The sequence below is a fragment of the Varroa destructor genome, unplaced genomic scaffold (assembly GCF_002443255.2).
Source record: "Varroa destructor unplaced genomic scaffold, Vdes_3.0 BEIS01000002.1, whole genome shotgun sequence".
NCBI lineage: Eukaryota > Metazoa > Arthropoda > Arachnida > Mesostigmata > Varroidae > Varroa > Varroa destructor.
Genome location: NW_019211455.1, coordinates 19,147,993 through 19,168,638, shown reverse-complemented (window position 1 = coordinate 19,168,638; position 20,646 = coordinate 19,147,993). Strand labels below are relative to the sequence as shown.

Genomic DNA, 20,646 nt, shown 5'->3' with positions numbered 1-20,646 from the left:
TCTCGCAAACGTTCTCACCATATGAGCAAGTATATAAATAACGCATAAATAGATTCAATAGGGGAAAGTTTAGCCCCTTTTTTTTTTTACCACTTATTATCATACAGGGTTCGAGGCTGTAGTTCCATATTTCATAGTTCATAAGGTTTAATTTTCGCTGCTTGTGGTTGGCTTTATAACCTTGAGGCTCAGTGAATTTATATCTTTCGGCTATGCGTTAGAAAATAAAGTAACTGTAGTCACGATTTCACTCTGGTGAGACCTTTGTTTTTGAAATAGTGTGTCTTATAATGTAAATGGTCTACCTTTTATATTTACAATTCGTATGGAAGCCTTGTAGATGTGAGACTTTTCAGCGTTTTGGATGTTCAAGCTGTAGAAACCTATTACTTGCAATTCCTTTGCTGCACTTGTGGTAAGTACTTATAAAATTGAGATAAACGATGTTTCTATTACTATTATTATTATTGATGATCGTTTATCAATAGTTACAAGATATTTATTATTCGTTATTTAAAGGCCTCAGTTGATCCCTGACGTCCGTTAAATTTTGTCCTATGCAGGATACACTATATTACTTCGCTACGTTCTTTATGTTTATACGTAAGATCATTACAGGCACACCCACCTGCACACAAAAAAAATTTCCAAATGTATCTCCATGCTTATGGCAATAGCATTTGATTACCAATAGGACAAATCTGAGATTGTGACAAAACTTGATTTTAGGTCATTGTATTCAAGCATTTACACATATTTTTTTTCCCAGCTCTATAGATCATTGCACATGATTTAGTTATAAATATATAGTATCTAAAACAGGTATCTATATGAAAAACACGCCTCATTCCAGATCGCAAACCCAATATCACGTGTCCCCTAAGGCAATCGCCATTGGGTTCATAATTGACAGTTAAACTGATTAGCTTTCGTTCCACGTACTTTGAAAAACAATAAAAATATTCGGCAATTTTGCTTTCATCGATGAATCTTGGGCTCGCGCATGTTTGTATTAGTCCTCTAGAGGTAGCTCCTGTAACTCACGACTGTCCTTGCGGGAGGTGAGGTCGGTCACCAGTTCTACGCAATTTTACGTTTGTATGTTATAATCTAGGCTATGAGTTAGTTAACTAGTACTAGAATTTGCAGTACAATTATATTAAACGCATGCTAAGATGCGCCTCCTTGTATCTTTCGCTAACCAAGATACTTCCATCGAAACCCCACAAAAGATTCGTGACCCTAAATAGCTGTATCATCATCAAGCTAACTTCTATTCACCCATCTCACAGATAATATGTAATCTTAGGCAGTGTCCGCGATGTGCTCTTTCACTACCCGTCGCCCCTCGAAAGTGGTACTCCAATTTGCGCATCACACGCAATTACTGCAAAGGACAGGCCTTATTCTAGGACGAGCTCGTAATAAGACCTACATGGTAAGATAATCATGTCTATTACTCATTATAAGCTTTCTGGTCGTCTTATGACGCCCTTCGACGACATTACATTGTTTTGTTCACCAGCCAGCGCTAGTTTCTGCCGAAAATATCTAAAAAGCATTAGACGTTTTGTAATTTTCCATCGAGGCATAGTTTAAGTACATAGAAGCGTTTCGATAGCTCACACTACAGACCTGTGTCAACTTTATTATATTCCCTTTAAAAAAGCGTTAAACAGATGAAGAAAATAGGTTTACAGTCAGAAAATTTGGGCTCCATACACTTCGATAATAATTTCATATATATATATATATATACGTTATTGTTTATCTCAAAGTGGAATTTTCTTTTATGCAGTGACTGTTATATGCGTAGTTTGTACCATTCATTGATTCTCGTACCTGAAATTGTATCCGACTTGAACGGGTATATTGGGAGACGTTTGCAGTGTACAAGTACCAGGCGGCACACACTCTAGCATTTTCTTTTCTGACAGACACAACGGTCTCAATCCACTTTGTAAAATTGAGTCGCGTGAAGACCACTGCTGAAAAATTGAAATACAGCAGTACAATATGCCATGAGCAAGGGTAACATAAACGTCGTCGGGACCTTCTATAGGTTCCCTTACTGCGTAGATCATTTTACGGTTAAGACGATTCCAAATGGCAAAGTTGCTCATAAGAATCGGTAAGGCAAACGACAATCATAGCGGAAAAATACTTTCTGTAACGTTCTAGAGCAGAGTTTAACCTTGCTATTGAAAACTGGCATATTGCAAAGGAGTACAACTATGTCTATAGGAGAATACGTGACCTGGACAGCTTCGTAAAATCACCAGGTGGATACTATTACCATTAAGTTTAAACATAGTACCTTGCCTTTGATGTACAATTAATTACACCAAAAGGATATCAGACGAGACGACACCTGAAATCGATTTCTGTTTGATTAAAAAGAATCGCGACCTGATGCTGAAGTGTTTCTCGACTGAGAAGGCTAATTATTGTAGAAACGTTATGTGGGTGTTCAAAAAAAAAACTTTCATTCTCTTAACTTTTTTTTGTCGATGATTTAATAGTAGATCGAACTCGCCACCTTTGAGTGGGAAAGCGTCCATAGAACCGGTTCGCTTGGGTTAGACCAGGGAATCCCTGAAGCGATATTACCCCAGCAACGGTTAGACAGAACGACTTGGTCCGATGTATTCAACTATTTTTGCGCTATTTTTTCGATTGCTCCTACACTGATTTTATCCGAGACTTTTGCCCCGTAAATGCCGACCTATTTGTAGCAATGACAATAACGGCTACCCGTCTACAAACACGTTTTGTACAGCCATGCGGCAAATGTTCCTCGTCACCATTTGCATTGGTCACAGTTAGCTCTTTAAAGTGGAAGAATGCTTCGACTCACCAGGGGATAGCCGCTCAATTGTAACAGCATCTTTCGCTGCACAAATCTCTCACGCATTCGATTGTGTGGACACAAAGTTTGGCGTCTACCATCAGTGATGGCATTGAGAATCCACATATATATTCATATATTAGATAAATCCGTACATACGGACGCAGCCGTATTGATTTCGCAAAAATTCTCTCTTTTTGCCCGATGATCATTCCTTGCTTCTCCTCATGATGTAAAGTAAGACAGGCACTGCAGCATCGGGAAAAATCGATAGGCCTTTCCGGACCGCTAAAGGGTGTGCTTACCTATCTTTCCTGTATCTGGAGCCAAGATTTACAAATGAAAATAGTTAAAAGGAAAAACAATTCACTGTACCCGCTGGCACGCGTGGTATTTACGAAAAAGCTCTATCAGCCTTATAATATACTTTATCGATAAGAAAGCTTGCGATTTAATTGGCATCAATGGTGTTTTCATATAAGGTTTTGTTGCAGCCTCGCTGAGCGTAAGTACAGTAGCTCTGGTTCGATATATTGATTCAATGCAGGCTTTGATACAGATAAAACAATATTTGATAACACAATGGAGCTCCGAAAATACGAATGGCGTGAAAGGTTCTGTGGCGATGGTACTGAGAGATTAAACCATATTCCTTGTCGCAAGTAAGTTAGACTCGCGAGAAGCAGTTCCTTAGCCGACGCCAACGTTGAAGTCAGCTTGACACGTATGCCGCTGCGTCAATTTTGACATAATCGTAGATGTCAACATGTACTTGAGACATAATGCGCTTTGTTGGCGATGCGTGCGAAGTACCATGTTTTAAGAGATGGATGTGCGTTTTAATGCGGTTATCAGTGCGGCGTAACAGAGGGAATTTTACCTCGAAACTATTTTTTACAAAAGATTTTCGTCTGGAAACGATTAAAAACTATTAGTGCTATGTAATAGAGACAAATTAACTCGACTTTTAATGATTACATAATTGGTTCCATCAACAGCACTTTTTATGGATCTAGAGGTCAGTCAAACGCATGTGTAAAGTGCCTTACGTAACTTCTATTAGCACAAAATAACTCGATTAAAATTATGAAATCTTGCACAATTTTCAGGCCAGGATTTCATAACTATTCTATTACCTTTCACATTAGTGAGCTGAATCTTAGATCATTGAGTCATGATGATACATTTCGCTTCGGGCTTCGGGGCCTAAGAACAGCTAACCTGTGATCATCGCAATACAAATCTATACGTAAATGATTAAAGCTTTTCGATATTTAGCTTCGTCATTTCCCTGACTGACCCGGTCGAAGCTACTGCTAGAACTAGAACGATGTTAAGGGAAATTATCGTAGTGATCATTTCAGGTGGAATAACATGTGGTCGACCCCAGTTGCTTCGGGGCGCTATTGTTCTGCTGTAACTTGCAATCGTGTCCTGAATCAACCTAAAAATGAACGTGTTGTAAGATAAAGCACACTAAGACATTCTACCATGGCTTTTGGCTTGTCCAAGAGTTCTGAGAGAGAGTTTTCAAGAGGACCTAGACGGCTAGAAATCAAGTGATGGTTAGGGCAACAACGTTGAATGTAGTCGTCGTGAAGAAACTTCCGACGAGTCAGGGCAGAATATGGCAAAAACCTGTGATGTTAATTTATCAAATTAAATCTATATACAATTAATGTAATTCATAGAAAAAAAAACGTCAAAGAAAATTATAACTTGCTATTAACTAATATTGCACTTATTAAACGCTTCACTAATGAGATTTAGAGGCTATTTAAGTTACGCGGTAGTGACTGAAGGTTTTGTATGATCGTTCGACCCACAACAGCTCTGCTCATCTCGTCGATGCTATCTCGTTGCATGATGTTAACACGAGTGTGTAATCACGTGTCTAATATCGAAGTCGCGGCTTTGGCTAAATGGGACCCAGTACGGCAAAACGGTAATCCCCAACTTAGTACTCCAATCCGAATGATTCCCGGACCAGCAGGTATAGCTCCCAGTCAGTCCATTTGTTGTCTCGATTTTATACTCGTGTGTATCATATACTGACATCGTCGAAGTCATCCGTCTGAGCCGTGAGCGTCCATAACACACGTGCTATCGGCACTTTTTCAGTCGTTCGCATCCAGCTTTCTCCCACGTTATTCCTCGTATGAGAAGCATTTCGCCAATGATGCCCCTATCGAATAACTAAACTCAACACTTAACAGCTGTTGACCTGGGCGGCAGCGGCTGTGTCGTAGCAAAATCGACCTGCCCGTTCAATGGGTCGGTGTGAATTTCTTTTTCCTCTTTGTTACTGGTCGATTAATTACAAGTACCATATCGTGTGGGCCTCGTAATTCGCTTTCAGCAGCGTATGCGGCTGGCGCCTACTGCCATCGTGCGTCACCTGAGTATTAGTGATACCTGTTGACGCGAGACCCTATCAAAGGCTGTAGACTACGGGAGGCTATTAGAGGGCTAATAGAAGTAAAAGGGGCATTTCTCCGACGTATCAGCTGGCCATTTATAGAACAGTGCGATTCACTGCGGTGGGATGGGTTCTGTCCCATTGTTGATGCCACTGCGGCTAATGTTGTCGCTGGTACTGTACAGTCCTATACAGTTGTACATGCAACGAAAATCTAACGGGAAGCCAGTTAAGTATCAAAAGCAGCCGTATCAGATCGGGTACACGTGTCAAAAATAGCTGCATTCGCCACTGCACATACGTGACGTTATTATTGTCACGCAATTATCATGCCATTGTGACTGTTTTACTTCTGGTAATGGTCTTGGTATTAGCGATAAAATAAGTATCTCTTATCATAACGTCGTTAGTTCGATAGAGATTTTTTGTTGCAGCAAGCTGCAACACAACATCGTGAGATAACACCTAAATGTTGTACAATTTGACATACGGATAGTTCTATACTTGGGAAAAACGGCACATGTCAACCAGAGGTGTTCTAAAAGCCATCGTTCATAATTCGACTCTGTATGTTGCTGGGGTATTCGGACAACGCCAACAAAGGAATGATTGATTTGCTTATTTCAGCTAGCTTTTCACTCATTGTACTAATGTTTTCGGTAAATTTTACTTTGAGTACTATTTTTCTTATAGTTAGTTCGCTTCCCACTTGTATTGGCGGTCGTGTTAACGGTGCCTTCATTAAGCACTCGTTTTTAGGATACGGGTATCCTATGCAGCTTGGCTGAGTGTTGACATGTATGGCGTGTATTTCTTACCAGTCTAACGTTCTTCATCGGCGATCCTGATCACGAACATTTGTTGAGCATAACGTTTGGGCATTGGGAGCGGCCTTTATATGCTGTGTTCGAGATTGATCTTCTTGTTTCGATGTGCCTGTGTTATTGTGACATTAGCTTTTGGTAGGCTTAATGTGTCGTAGAATATGTCATGTAGTTTTTCCCGATTGATAAGAAACCTTATTTCATATGGTATTTTACAGCATTCTGCCGTAGAGAGTTGGCATAAAAAATTATCGAGGCTTTAATCCAGATTAGATATAAACCGTTTGATCGAAGGCGCTGCTCTCAGAAAAAGTGTGGGCACATCTGGTTGACAACGTGCTTCGGGTGAAATGGAACCCAAGGCTACCCTTTTTGAAGCGCACACATGGTCCTGTGAAGCAAAGGCTAACACCAGAGCATGCCGCATTCTGCCTTGCCAGACGAGCACTGCTAGTCGTTGATGGCGACACGCGTACAATATGGCTGTTTGCTCACTATAGTATGCATATATTCGGGAGGCAGCCCAGCTTGAACTGGGCAAATGGTGAGATCAGGCTGCCTCAGATGAATTCGTCTGCCTTACGGAAAGATCTTTTTATAAGTTGCTACGGTAAGTATCTTCAATAGCTTTTAGGGTTATTTAATTGTCAGGGCGCAGAACTTGAACTCCGCTTGATGATATCTGAAACGAATTACAGCAGGAAGTCACGGCTGGCAAAAGAATTTATGCTCCGAATCTGTTAGCATAAGATATACAAAAGTAAAAGTGGGATTAGTACTGAATAATCCACCTCTACAGAGTAATTTCTATCTTAGAAGGCTTGCAGTAATACGTCTATCTTTACCGTATTTTGAGACGTAAGTGTATGAGATTAGTGTAAAAAATTAGATCAGAATTTTTTAGAAATTTGTCACCATCGATAAGACAGCTTACAAATTAAGAAAAGTTATATTGAACAATACAATGAACTCATATGAAACTTACGGAGCGTGTATAAGTGAACATAAACCGTACATTTGCGTACAACGCGGACCCCATCCTGAGGCTATTTGTGCATTTGAAAAAGCTCATAACTCTTGCAGAGTAGCATATGCCGGTTCAAACCAGTGGCTACATCTCCTTCCTTTGAGCAGACGCGTCTTTCTGAACGTTTAAGCCACCGTGGCAACTTCTTTACAGACATTTTACATTATATAGTTTTAGAGAATCTAGTTAAGTTACTATCCCTTTTCTAAGAGACAAGAATCGTAAATAGCAGGCCGCGAAATCTCAGGCTAGCAGAATTACAGCAAAGGCTCTGACGACAATAACGTATTGTACAATGCTGCTTCAATAGGTTTATCTGCATAAAAAAAAAACATTTTATTTTCATAGAAATCATATTAGACTATAAGTCTTGATATAATTGGTAAGTTGCGTCTCAAAAGCTTATGTTAATTTCCACGCAGGTCTCGTTTTTGTGCTGTTGTTTGAGAAGCTAAGGCACTGTTGATCTTCAGCTTTAGAATAATTTTGCATTGAAGTACATAATATAAGTACAAAGATCCTTTGAGCTTAGCTGCAAAATGTTCCTTAAATCCTGGTTACTTCATATAGTAATGCCACTATTATCCTAGCGAAGTTACATTAGCAAGACTAATGGGTCGTCAGTATCCAACCGGAGTCCATTTCCTCTATTAGCTCATAGACGTACTGGTGGAAACGTTAATTGTTTGATAAAAAATTAATTGTTAGTTTATTTTATATAATGTACGTCTTCTGGAAGTAGTTGGAAATGGATGCTATACCATTCTGGAGATGTAATGACTATACCAAGTATATTTTTACAAATTTTGTAAACATAACTTGTTTATATTGGGCTCACTGTCTAAATATATAATAAATAAGCTCAATGTCCAATATAATTATTTTCGGAGCTAGTCTATGGGGCTAGAACGATAAACATACGATTGTATTCGAAACCGTAATAATAAAAAATTAAATTGAAGTACAAATATATTTTGTCAGCACCTCAAGGCGTATGCATACGTGCAAAACAGGCTCAAACGGACCAAAATTCCCAAAACGTACCGAATATGTTCTTTGGACTAACTAAACCATTACTGCAAAAAACCTAAAAGGATGAAGGTAATAGTTTTTATTAAAGAAGAATACCAAAAGTAAGCACTATTGAAAGAAACTAGGATATGAAATATTTATTAAAAACTAACAGTTATCATGTATTCTTTTCCATTAGTAATATTATCCCATTATGAAATAATAAAAATTCAATACCTTGAATAGATACACCGTCTAGAAACCGTGTGCAACGAATAACATTGATATTTTCCGTGTGTTTCCATGGTGCAAAACACTTCAAAGGGCATCAAACCAACAGTAATCGGCAATGCAACCATTTCAGGTTCCACGAATATATGCAAACAGACGCTGCCCTCACGATATTCATTGCTTACGAGGATCTCCTTATGAGTATTGAAGCCTTTTGGTACCACAGAAAACTTTACTCATTTATTGGTTTTATAAAGGAATATACGTTTGTAATCCGTGCGAATCTCGGAAAAATGCAGGGATACTCTAGAGAAAATGCACTTTAGTACATTGTTCCTTTTGACAAGAACCTTTTCGAGCTCGTGGATATGGTCAGCATGAGCGTTTGCCAGCATGTACGGCTTCCAGCGATTTTAAGTGAGCTGTACGTTATGGCTCATGTTTGGGTGGTCCAGGTAATTATGACTGTGCCATTCACCGTGGACGTTACTGCACCGCTGACTAGGCACCAGCCCGTGTCCTGCTTCTTAACGAAGTAGGCTCAAGAAATGGCTCATTATAGTAGTAGTGTGTGTCGTAGTCGTCATAATTGCGTGGTAAAAAGCTGTCTACATCGGCACCCATACGAATTCCTTGGTCAACGATACGAACCCTTGGATACAAATACCTTCCGTGACAAAATGCTGTTGTTGTAGCCGTTCGCAAGGGATTGGATTGAGTTTTATCGGAAAACGTTAACCAAAGGCCAAAATATTAACTAGTACATAGCTTTAGAAACAGTTGTCGAAAACGATCTTTATAGTGAAGTTATAGAAGTAACAACTGCCTTTGGTGAGCGGAATTTAGCCAATTGCTATTTTATATACTGTCTGTTATGTACGGTCGTATACTGGACGTGCTTTCTTTTGTATCCGAAATAACGCGTGGGTGTTGTTGTTACGGAAATCGGATCGGATAGGATAGACTGATATTTACGTAACAAAGCTTTTGGCCTTCATTAAGAAGCTGTAATTATTTTTTAGTCTGATTCTACGAAAGACGTCAATATGTATAATGTATCTTTAGAAGAATAATAACCTTGGATTAAAAAAGAAATTGAGAAAAGAAAAAAACACACGAAAATACTAGCAATTTTGCCCTAGCCTTTAATTTTAATTGTAGTTTTCACTAATTAATGAGTGCATCTACAAAAAAACAGGATTGTGCAAAGTTTTCCTTTGGCACCGCACTGATGAGCCGTGCACGATTAAGTATCCGACCGAGTATCGTAAAACGTTTCTTTTAAATAGAATTATTGTCTTTTGAAGCCGTAACAACGCAGTTCAGTATGCGTCTAGTAGTTATTCTATTAGTTATTATTACTGCGCCATTATCGAGAGAGGCAGCCTATCGACAGTATAGATCGCCTCGATGCGAAGGTTTAGCGATTGAAGGCTGGCGACATATCATTTTTTGGTAACTCGATGCATCCAAATCGCCAGTAGCGGTAGCTCGACAGAGCGAACTTGTTTTTACCCCTCAATTCTAAAACGATAGACGACCATACATAGAAATGATGACCATACCCTCCTCCAGCAGACTCGGTAAAAATTCGCAGTATTTATTACTAACGTAATTATACTAATTGCGTTAGTAGTAAGTTACGAAACACCATCCGCGTATGTCTTTACGAAGAACTTGATTGGTTATGCGATCAAATTGATTCTTGTGCAGATGAGACCGACTCTTAAAAAAAAGTTATTGGACCTTCAGGCATATGTTCGCTTGGTCGTGTGAGACACAGAAAAAGAAGTACTCCTTAATCGACCGCCATATGCACTGTTTTGGGATTATTAGAAAAGAACTAACGCAGTTTTTCGCTCGTTACTAGCGTGTTAAAATTCGACATTATGGAACAAGGATAAAACAGTAATACTCTACGTAACCCACGGATTAGACTGTGAATTGGGCGGTTGTCGATTACTGAAACGTAATTTGCTAAAAGCAATAGTTTCTATGAATTACATATACATCTATAGTTTATTTGTTCATAAGAATGTAAATAGAAATAGGCTTACGTAGCCCGACTGGGTATATCCTGTGGAAGCCTGCAAACGTTAGTGCTGTTTTTTTAAACTATAAATGGGAACAGTTTATAAGACTATGTATTCAAGTAACGTTCAACTATTTCGATGCCTTTTTAGGAGATACGTGTTTTTTTTTTAAATGTTCTTTGGACCTTATTGACCCTTATATGCCTATTAGTCACTAAGCAACCCTCTAAATACATCGAGCTAGCTATAACGTAGCTGCCCCTAATTAAACTGAAATCAGTGTGCGATGCAGCTTAGAAAAGCAGCATATAAAAAAAACAAATGCTTCACAAAAATGTCAATAATAGTGAAGATCCGGCAACGGTAGTTTTTAATCTCAGAGCTTCAAGCACCGATTCGCGAAATAATTTGACAAGCAGATAAAACTACAGTTATAAATTTGTAACAGACAGGTCGATTGAGATGTAAAAAATTAGAAATCTAGTTATTCTCCAAACGAACCTATTGTTAATCCCGTCTGTTTGTATGATCTCTAATGATCCTACGGTTTGTCTAGTTAGCGAATCGTCGAACCGACGTTACTGTACAATATTTCACTGATCGATTCATATTTATTAAATTTTATTATTTAGTAGGAAAATAATGGACGACAACTAAACCCAGCTAGCATGTTAATGAAGACATTTGAGTTTATATACATTTTACAAGTTTACATAAAATTATGATGATTAGATAACAATTTTCTAAAAAACCATTTGAATGCCAAGTTAACATGCTAGTGATGTAGGCTTGGGTAAAGTCTTCTAGCATTGTAGCTTACATATTGGCGATCTTCTTTTATGAATTTTGCTTGTAAATAATTCATCTCATGAACGCCGTACAGAAGAACAGCTTCATTATTTTAACACAACAAAACTCGGCGATAAAGCTGTTCGTGGTCGCGTCTGGATAGAGATCTGGATAGTTTACAGAAATTATCTCAATATTTTATCTTTGCTTTATCTTTATATCTTATCTCTGTTGTCTCTTCGTAGTTCTGGAACAAAATTTCTACACATAACAACTAACATAGTTTCATTTGTTTCGAGAGTGAAACACGCGTTATGCTACTGATTAACTTAGTGGCCGAAACTTTTACATGTGGCCCATAACACAATTACAGGCCACACAACGCCTTGCAAGCGCTTTTGTTATAATATATACTATATTGAATAAGCTTTAGACTCGTTTAGCCATTTTCTCTTAGCTGCTAATCGAAAATTTGTCCTCGGAAAAGTCAAGTCCAGAAATTTAGCATCTCAAAATCAAAATCATGGGCATCTTCAATCCTTATGCATAGTTTTCTTCCGCTCCATCCCAACACAATCACGTATTGGTTCACGCTATTCAGTTGAATATTCCATCTTTCGCGGCGACCCACTGTCAGCCCCCGACCAACGCGGCAATCAAATGCCGGACCGTCAGAACGCCCAGCCCCTTGTGGTGTAAGCGAAAGTAATTCTTCCGTAACTGTGATAGAACTGGTGGAAACTGTAACAAAAACCGTGGGCCATGACTATCTTGCCGTAGCTGTATGTTCGTAGAAATGCGCTAGCTGTTCATGCAACAGCTGGTCTTTACGAGTCGAACTGGTGAAGTGGCCCTTGTAGCACCGCCCCTGCTGTTGCCTTTCCTAGGTGAACAGTTTGCAAAGTGATGGAACCGAACTTATTTTCTCTTCTAATATTTGGAGGATCTCGTTGTCACCCTAAGCGGTAACAGTAATAGCAGTAGTATCGTACGTCGGAAGCAGAGCTTCATCAGCGCTCCGACTGCTGCCACTGCTACAGCCATCACCGGTGCCCTTCTATTTTCAGGGGAGCGACTCGAAGCGATGTCATACGAGAACCGAAATCGTCGCCTTTCAAATGGGAGTAAAACTGAAGGGTAGAAGAAGATCCGCAGTCGAATGCAACTGGCGACAGTGCAGCACGACGATGAACAATTCAGGATGCGAAGGTAGAAACGGTACGTAAGAGTGAGGAGAACGCCAGGCTGGACTCCTGCCCTCCTCTAGAGAAACGCTACTACCGATAGTATTCATGGAGCTACGCCAACGAAGTCCGCTGCTCGCAGAGAACTCCTGGAGTATGGCTGCGAATGGCATCAACAGACGCAGCTTTGACAGCTGCATAAGGGCGGCTAAACCTGGCCGCGAAGAGAACAAAATTGTTGGAAGCCAACGTTTTGCTCACAGAGTTACACATAGATATGCACAAAGATATAAACCATGACATATATATGTTCAGCTGGTTTGTTATGTGACAATGTTTAGAAGTGCCGCCAGTATCGGCCTCAGATAATCTCCTCTTTTTCCTCTTCGCTCTTTGGTCATCTTTCTGAGCCTCTGAACCAAGAGCACAGTGGTCCGCTTTCTCTCACGACCTCTCCTGAACGATCCGATCCGCCTCTGAGTGCTTCACGCGTCCAGTATCATCGAAGTATCCTCCAGCGGCGGCAGCCATCGAGTAGTCGCTAGAAGCCAGCTGGACAGCTGCGCTAGTGTCGCCCTGGAAAACAAGGTCGGTTGAGTGTAATTGAAAGTTGAATTTTTTTAGGCCTAGAAAGTATTTGACGCTATGGCGTCGAGTAGCGTTACTCCGAGTGATATTGGCCTGGTTAAGGTGCCGACGGCTGCCGTGGTGCGCTTATAAATTTTCAGTTACGTACAAACGTCCCTAAGCACGTATCAATCCACACCTCAAGGTGACCGGCCTTTTCCCCCGTAAAAAAATCGTCCAGGTTACTCTGTGCCCTGCCGTTGCATTCCCTTTGCACGTTTCTGTCTCCCCAGGGGTGGAATGTTCTGGTGTCTTTCGTAGTTCTCGTTTGTCGCCATTCTTTTTCGTCCGTAGTAAAGAGGCTATTACCATTTTAGCTAATGACAAAGCTAGCTTTGCAGGGTCGCACGCCTAGGTGGCATTCGTGCAGTATTGCGTGCAGTACGGCAGGGTGTGCGGCCGACTGTTGCATATGTGTTGCTGCCTTCCTCACTCCCGTCGCTGTTGCTATTAATGAGGCCGTTACGATTCGGATTGTTGTATAATATCTATTTTCGTGCAGACAACGTCTGCACGCTGTTAAGCTGCTCTCCCATACCGCGTTCGCGTGAGAGGCGCACGTCCAGTCATTTTGTTTGCTTTTCATCAGCAACGTCCTTGATGACCGTTCTATAAGGCCTAGGTGTACACTTTAGATGTAGACAAATATATGTTTCGAGGGACAATTATATCCAGTATCGTCTTTATCGATTAATAACTTATATTGAGCTAATGACATGTGTACGAACACAAGCACAAGCATATATGTACACATATATTGGAAATGATTATTCCTCGATACTTTAACAGAGTACTTTAACAAATGAGCTACTGCTTTGGATTCCAGTTTCTAGCCGTGATGATGATAATCGTATCGCTTATGGAAGCACTGCATGAAAACTTAAATGTAGGTGGAAAAATGCAGCCTCCTGTAGTTAAAAGTGTAGCTAACGCATCGAGTCAAAGAAGACAATCTTCTTTTTGTTTGTTCCTAGTTCTGCTACGATCTTACTAAAACGTGAGGGGCTCCAAGAGCACCTGCGTCATCAAACGATAAGCAGAACGTTAACACCTGTCCACCTTCACAACGCAATTATATTAGTTATATCAATTTCCTTCTTATATGGCCGTCTATTGATTGTTGCAGGTGTGTAGCACTATCGTATGAGAAAAATATAAAAAAGATTGGTAATCAAGAAACTCGGCCAATGTGAACCACAGTAACAGGTTTATACTACTATATTAGGGGCCCAAAATGCAAAGTTACCACAACGAATATATAGGTAAGATATCAACTAATGTCTGGCTAGAGTAAATAGAAAAAAAAAAAAAAAAGGCAATATCCTGTGGGAATTTGAACGAATTGATAACAGGATGTTATAGAGGACACATGGTCAACTAACGCGTTCTTCTGTTAACAGCATAACTTCTACTGGCAAGCAACGGCGCTTAAACTGAGCTGCTATTTAAAACGGAGGGGATCGCTACGACAACCCTTTGCCACGAACATTTTGACGCTTTTAATAATGGCGTCCTTGCTGGAAAACCAACCCAGGGAAGATAATGTTACGACTTCTGTGCTTGGCTTTCTACGGCAGCATGTTACTCTCGCTTTGCAATCCCTTAGGAAATTTAAGATTATGGTAGTGTTTTGTCTCAATATGAGCTGTTCAGGCCGTAGCTGTTCCTGAAAAGTTATCTGGTTCAGGGGGTGAATGCTAGCGAAGGAGTGAGTAAACGAGCTGATTACTGATGGGTTAATACAGGTCGGCACGAATACACGCCGACCATCGTCGTCTTACGCATTTCGGTTACGTATGACCAGATTTGACTTGACTTAGCCGAGAGAGAAGCAGCAATTACTGAACGAACTCAATCTGGTGCCATGTGCAGAGGCCCAAAAGACTACTCACACTAATAATGGATTAAAGTGCAATTAAAAAGCAAAAAAGACAGCGGACTTTAAATAGGACAAAATTTGGCATAATAAATGAAATGCATCAATGCAAAACGAATATCTGAGCGCGTTTTCTCGCGGTGACAAGAGCTGATTGCTTAGCTATTGCACGTTACCCACGGTAATAAATGAAGCTGTCCCTTAAAGCTTGTTTTTATTGGTCCTAGCAGGCGTCGACGAGATAAACTAACTATAATATTCAATAATATGCTTTGTAATACGATTTCATTTCTATAGGATACGCATAAAATTTGCTAGATACCTGTTTACGAAAAGCAAACCAAGACACTGTTGACGGTTACTGGCATTTAATATACTAGTAAAGAGAAAAGGATACACGACAATTCTGATCTGACCATGGGACAAAAGAAGCACGCTGCCTACTTCTATTTAAACTAAACAATATATTCCTTGCTATTGAAACATTCTTATGAGCCTAGCAGGCTTAGTATTGTAACCATCGCTTCGGAGAACGAAATAGGCCAACATATTAAACATCTGTTAAAACGAATAGTGCCCAGAACATTGCGACCGCGTCGGGTCCAAATCCATCTTGGAACAACTGGCATATATGACCTTCATATGTACGCGTCTAGATGAAGTTAGGAAAATAAATGTATCTGATAAGAATAGAAAAACGAGCGGTTGCTGCATATTTAAACGGGCACAATTTCACCATCATCGAACGAATCAGTGTTTCGCAGTGTCGCAACCTCGATATGACGTACGTCAAATACACGTAAACATATTTTTATGCGACTAAGATTATTAGGGATTAGTTACAGTTGTGTGCTATTCAACTAATAGGCATGATCATATCACGAAGTTACTCCGAAATATTTTTAAGGATAGGCCACGTGAAATTTAGACAGATATTAGCTGCCCAAACCATTTTCCTTTAATGATACTGCATCAGGATATACTTAGCTAAGCACTAGTGTTTAATTCAGGACACCCTTCGCCCATATGGCTCTATCTATAAGCTTCAGTTCTGCTGAGAAGAGCTACTTTCTGTGTTAAAGGTTGCCTGCAAATGAGCTCAGAGTGAAGTAAGTGCACTCCACCAAGGCGAGGTTATCGATTCGGGCCCCAGCAACCGAGGTCCAAGGTATTTGTGGATGTGGACTTCACAGTATCAAGCAAATATCTTAGACGTGAAACTTGGTCAACGGTCAAACATTCAACATTTATTCAAAAAAAGGTTGTCGATTTGAGATGTCTTATTTTAAATGAAGTGCTTACCACGAACTCAGCACACGTGATCTCCGGTAGAAGCTAGATTCAACTCAAACTTTGGAGACGTTACCATGCGTTAGAAGGACAACCTTTCTGTTCTATTGTTGCTGGCCAAATTGGAAGATATTTAGCGTGTATTGAGAGTAAAAGTTAGTTCCAGACAATAAGTTATTAACATTGGTTTTCTTCAAATCAACAAGGGCTCTTAGCTTTGGCGGCAATTTGTGGAATGTTTCCACTTTTTTCATAAACTGTGTGCGCAGGTCCAGCTTACATGTAGTTTACCAGCGCTTGTTGGATATAGTGTGGCTATAATATTTCTACCAAATAAATTGATCTCTTGCGAAATGTCTTATTTTTATTACAGTCTTTGTTGGCTTTAAGATTGTTAACAACACTTACGTACCAGGTCCGTATCTGCTTATTTACATACATTTACAGGTAGATAAAAATAGACCACATCATTATCTAAAGACATGAAAACACATTTACCCATTTAAAGTGGAAGTTTTCCAGATCATAGCTGGCTTTCTGCCCCTCGCGGGTTTCCCTATTCAGATACGACCGCATGAATTAATGCCGCACCATAAATGACACAAACAACAACAGCAGTATTACAACAACAACGGCAACAATAACAAGAGCAGAAGCATCATCATCATCACCAAGCTAAACCAACATTTCTCATTGTTCCTTCAGCAGCCTGCCTGACCAACTAGGACCGGTGATTCGTAACGCTGAGTTCCTGGTAATTCCACCGTAGGCGCTTGCTAGTCTACCAGTAAGTAAGTCATTCCTAGCTCATCATTTCTGTCCCCGGGTCGCTTTCAGACACGCAGCCTTGTGCTGGCGTATCGTCCACTTCCTGTTTCCTTTGCTCGAGCCCTTGTGCACCCAAAGCGTACCGACAGCAGTACGCTGTATTTGTGTGGCGAGATATGTTATACTTACAACCTTTACTGCGGCAAGGCACTACTACGCTTAAGCGCTCTTTTTACTCATGTTCGAGGCTGATATTGCTACTACTGCTGCAACTATTGCCGACGTTGACTTTGGCGCCAACAAAATAACGTATTTGCCCAAACATCAGCGAATCTACCTAGCCCACTTTCATGATTCTTCTTTGGGTAAATGTTCATTGCAAACAGAACACTACACAGTGGAGAAAGGGCAGCTCAGCTGGGCTGGGCTGGGCTGGATCTCCCTGAACGTTTAGTCATGTAATGTACCGTAGCGTGTAGTTAGTGCGTGGGTGTGAGAAAAAGTAACGAGCAATAGTCATATTGTACTAGATATTTAGAGTTTGGATTTGGAGACGGATGATTGGAGAACCGCAATGCGAATCTGTGTAACTTTAATTTCGGTTTCTTCATTTTTTGTGTGAGATGAGTGACTAACATTTCTGTCCCTCGGGATGCATTGGATACGATCCCTTGCCAAGTCTATGACGTCGCCCTTCGATACCTGGATAGATTCAAACCCCGCCAGGATCTGGACCTAGACCCAGATAAATACTCGTTTAATGGCGCATAGCCACCAGTTAATTAGATATTGACTGGGTAAGACCGGTTCTACTAACTTGATAACATCCGTACATACAAAGAGACTCTGGGTATACATAGATATGTTGTGCATGTGTACAAAAAGGTATTATAGACCGTAGAAGAACTTTCGCTAGTCAGCAAGCGAGGTAGAGAAACGTAGCGTTGATTCATGGCCTAGAAGCGGGGTCAAAAAGGACTTTTGGAGGTATCTAGGTACAAGGTAAGGAGCAAAAGCTAATCTACTTTATGTACCAACGTATAACGCCAACGAAACAGTTGTACCGAGAAAATAATGGCCTATGGAGGCAAGACGCAGTTTCATTCTTGTTATACGCGATAGCCAAATCTTCCCAACGCTAGTAATAGTCGAGCCGAGAGTAAAATACTGGCGAGCACCAACGAAGGGAGCTGAAGCATTGGCGTGTGTGCTTATCGCCGGTGTGATCACCGCTGTACAAGAGAATATCTTGTATGATGAACGATATCTAGCGGGCATGTTGGCCAGGGACGTGAGGTCAAAACTTCATCATAATAGTACGATGCGATTATAATATCGAGTTTCGTATGATGTCCTAATTTGTTACGCATATACGTGTAATCGTATTTGGTCAGTTCTAGCGTACTCTTATAAATGGGAATTGGTCATTGTTATCTGCAATGCAAATCCGAACATCGACGGAATTCCGTTATCATCTACATTGATAGAAGAAGCGTTTATGATATTCTTCAGTTAGAAGACGACGCGACCTCAGATGCGCATCCGGATTGCGAGACGACAACGGAAAGCGATTGATAATTACCTCTGCAGCATCTGATTCAAACAGCTACAGCGCAAAAGCGTGAAGTTCACACGAGAGATACTTACGCATACGTAATTATTGGATTTTAGCTAACTTATTTTTAGATTATTACATTTAACTTAGAATTGTGCCATTTCGTTCATGATCAATGGGACAGACGAAGCAAGCAGCGATTCATATTTGAGCTGAAATAAATGTATTCATCAATTCCGTTCATAGGTAACACTAACCGAGCTTGATTTCCTTATAAGGCGTAACTTAAAGTCTAAAAAGTATCTAAATAAAAACCACAGTAGAATATTATCACCACGAGATCTGAGTATCCTATATCTGAGTAAGTTTATACGATGTGAGCCTTGTTGAGGAAAACGTTAATGACGTCGACATGTCCAACGGAGCGAACATTGTTCACAGATCAATCTAATTATCCAGTTACTTACCGCTGCTATCGGTTTCCTCCAACACACGAATCCCTACCTTGTGCTATCATAACGTATAATTGATTTGATTAGGATGATCGCTCTGTACTGTTTTGTTCACCGCTCTATAAGAAGTTCCAGTTCCTCATTCGCCGACCTACCGAGCTGGCTTACGAAGCATCACATTTTGCTGCCGTACTAGCGACGGCAATATTGCGTTATTGGCAGTACCGGCAACAAATGTCGTTGTGAAGCTTTGTCTAAGGGAAATATACAGGTGGATAGCTTAGGTAAAATTTGATGTGGAATGAATCTTACTTATAAGTAGAAAAACAGTTTTAACCCTGTCTACCTACCTTTGCCAAACAAAGAACAATCTTTGCCGAAAGAGGAGGAAGCGAAGAGCAGGCAAGCACGGGCTTTCCACGTCTCTGATCGGCGCCTGTATATTCTCCACTTTACACCCACATACACACATAGCTCTACGTGCTGTACTGCAAAAGGCTAACAAGCATCAATAGCGTAGGCAATATCACCACGAACACGGCCGAGAGGCCTGGAGTGGTGAGGTTCGCCAGGGTTGAACGAGCTGAGGCTGCAAATTGCAAACGAACCAGCAGCACAGAAGTGTGCTTCTACCAGATTTTTTTAGCCTATCATTGCGCAAGAGATCGCATAGGTACACGGGAAAAGTCGGGTGGATGACTGTGTGGCTTGTATGAGTCAACAAAAGGTAAGCGTCATTCAATGGTAGAAGCGTGCCGCAATGTCGGTAGATGGCGTGACGGTGCTAGCGAAGAACAGGGTAACGGTTTGGAAGTATCGGAATCCGCAAGTGCCCGGGTTCGTTTCTTGTTACAAGGGGTCAAATGCCAACAGCATGCCAGTTGAAGGGAGCTGTATTTTGCGACTATTCCCTCTTGTATTCCTTTTCCTTGCTTCCTCCTTCAATGCTTCTTAGAAACGCTGTTCTCGGGCGTTACCGGTTGTCCTGACCCATCCCTTGTATATCCAGCACTTTTGAGCGAATGCCAGCGGTGTTCGAGCAATCTCACTCGCCACTTCCTCATGCCTTTCTGCGCTTTCGCCGATCGGCAAACGCTCCCACTTAACGCTAGTCTCTTTCCATAGCGTACGACTACTGGTAATAAACACTGTTTTGCTTTGTACTTTTGCCCACCGATATAAATAGTAAGAAACGCAACAAACTCCAAGGAACAACGATCGTTGTCGAGAGCAACTGCACCGGAGTTTGGAACAACCTGGAAATCCCCTAAGAAATAAAGGTGTAAGGCCAGGTCAGACGGAAGGGACTCACAGCTGTGGACGACTCAAATACCCCACGGCGGTTGTGTTAGCTTCCTTAAAGGACCTTTCATTGTACTGAGCCAAAACAAGCTGCAGGATGGTATAAGATCGTACATGGGTCATAGAATCTTGAGTAGATAGACTAGAAAACTAGACAGAACTGAACGACCCAAATAGCCACAATGACTGGCATTTTCAAGTGCCATTTACCGTTGGGAGTGGTGGTCAACAATAGTCTAGCCAGCGAGAAAGCATACGTAAAACAAGGAAGATGCCGAATTGAATCGCCCATACTATCACCTTTGGCACCCGTAGCATTGAAAACTATTTGACAAAACTAGGAGATGCATTTTCAGGCGTTTCGTACATTTTTAAAAGACTGCAAATTTTAGAAATATCTATTAAACGAC

At 40.7% G+C, this 20,646-nt stretch overlaps 1 long non-coding RNA gene across 1 annotated transcript; it reads left to right on the top strand.

Annotated features, from left to right (window-relative positions):
• The first annotated feature begins 62 nt into the window (after nt 1-62).
• On the top strand, nt 63-15,063 carry LOC147757475 (uncharacterized). The gene is made up of 3 exons (XR_015321341.1): nt 63-415; nt 1,310-1,438; nt 14,394-15,063. It is a non-coding gene; the product is annotated as an uncharacterized LOC147757475 (long non-coding RNA).
• Nucleotides 15,064-20,646: the final 5,583 nt, after the last annotated feature.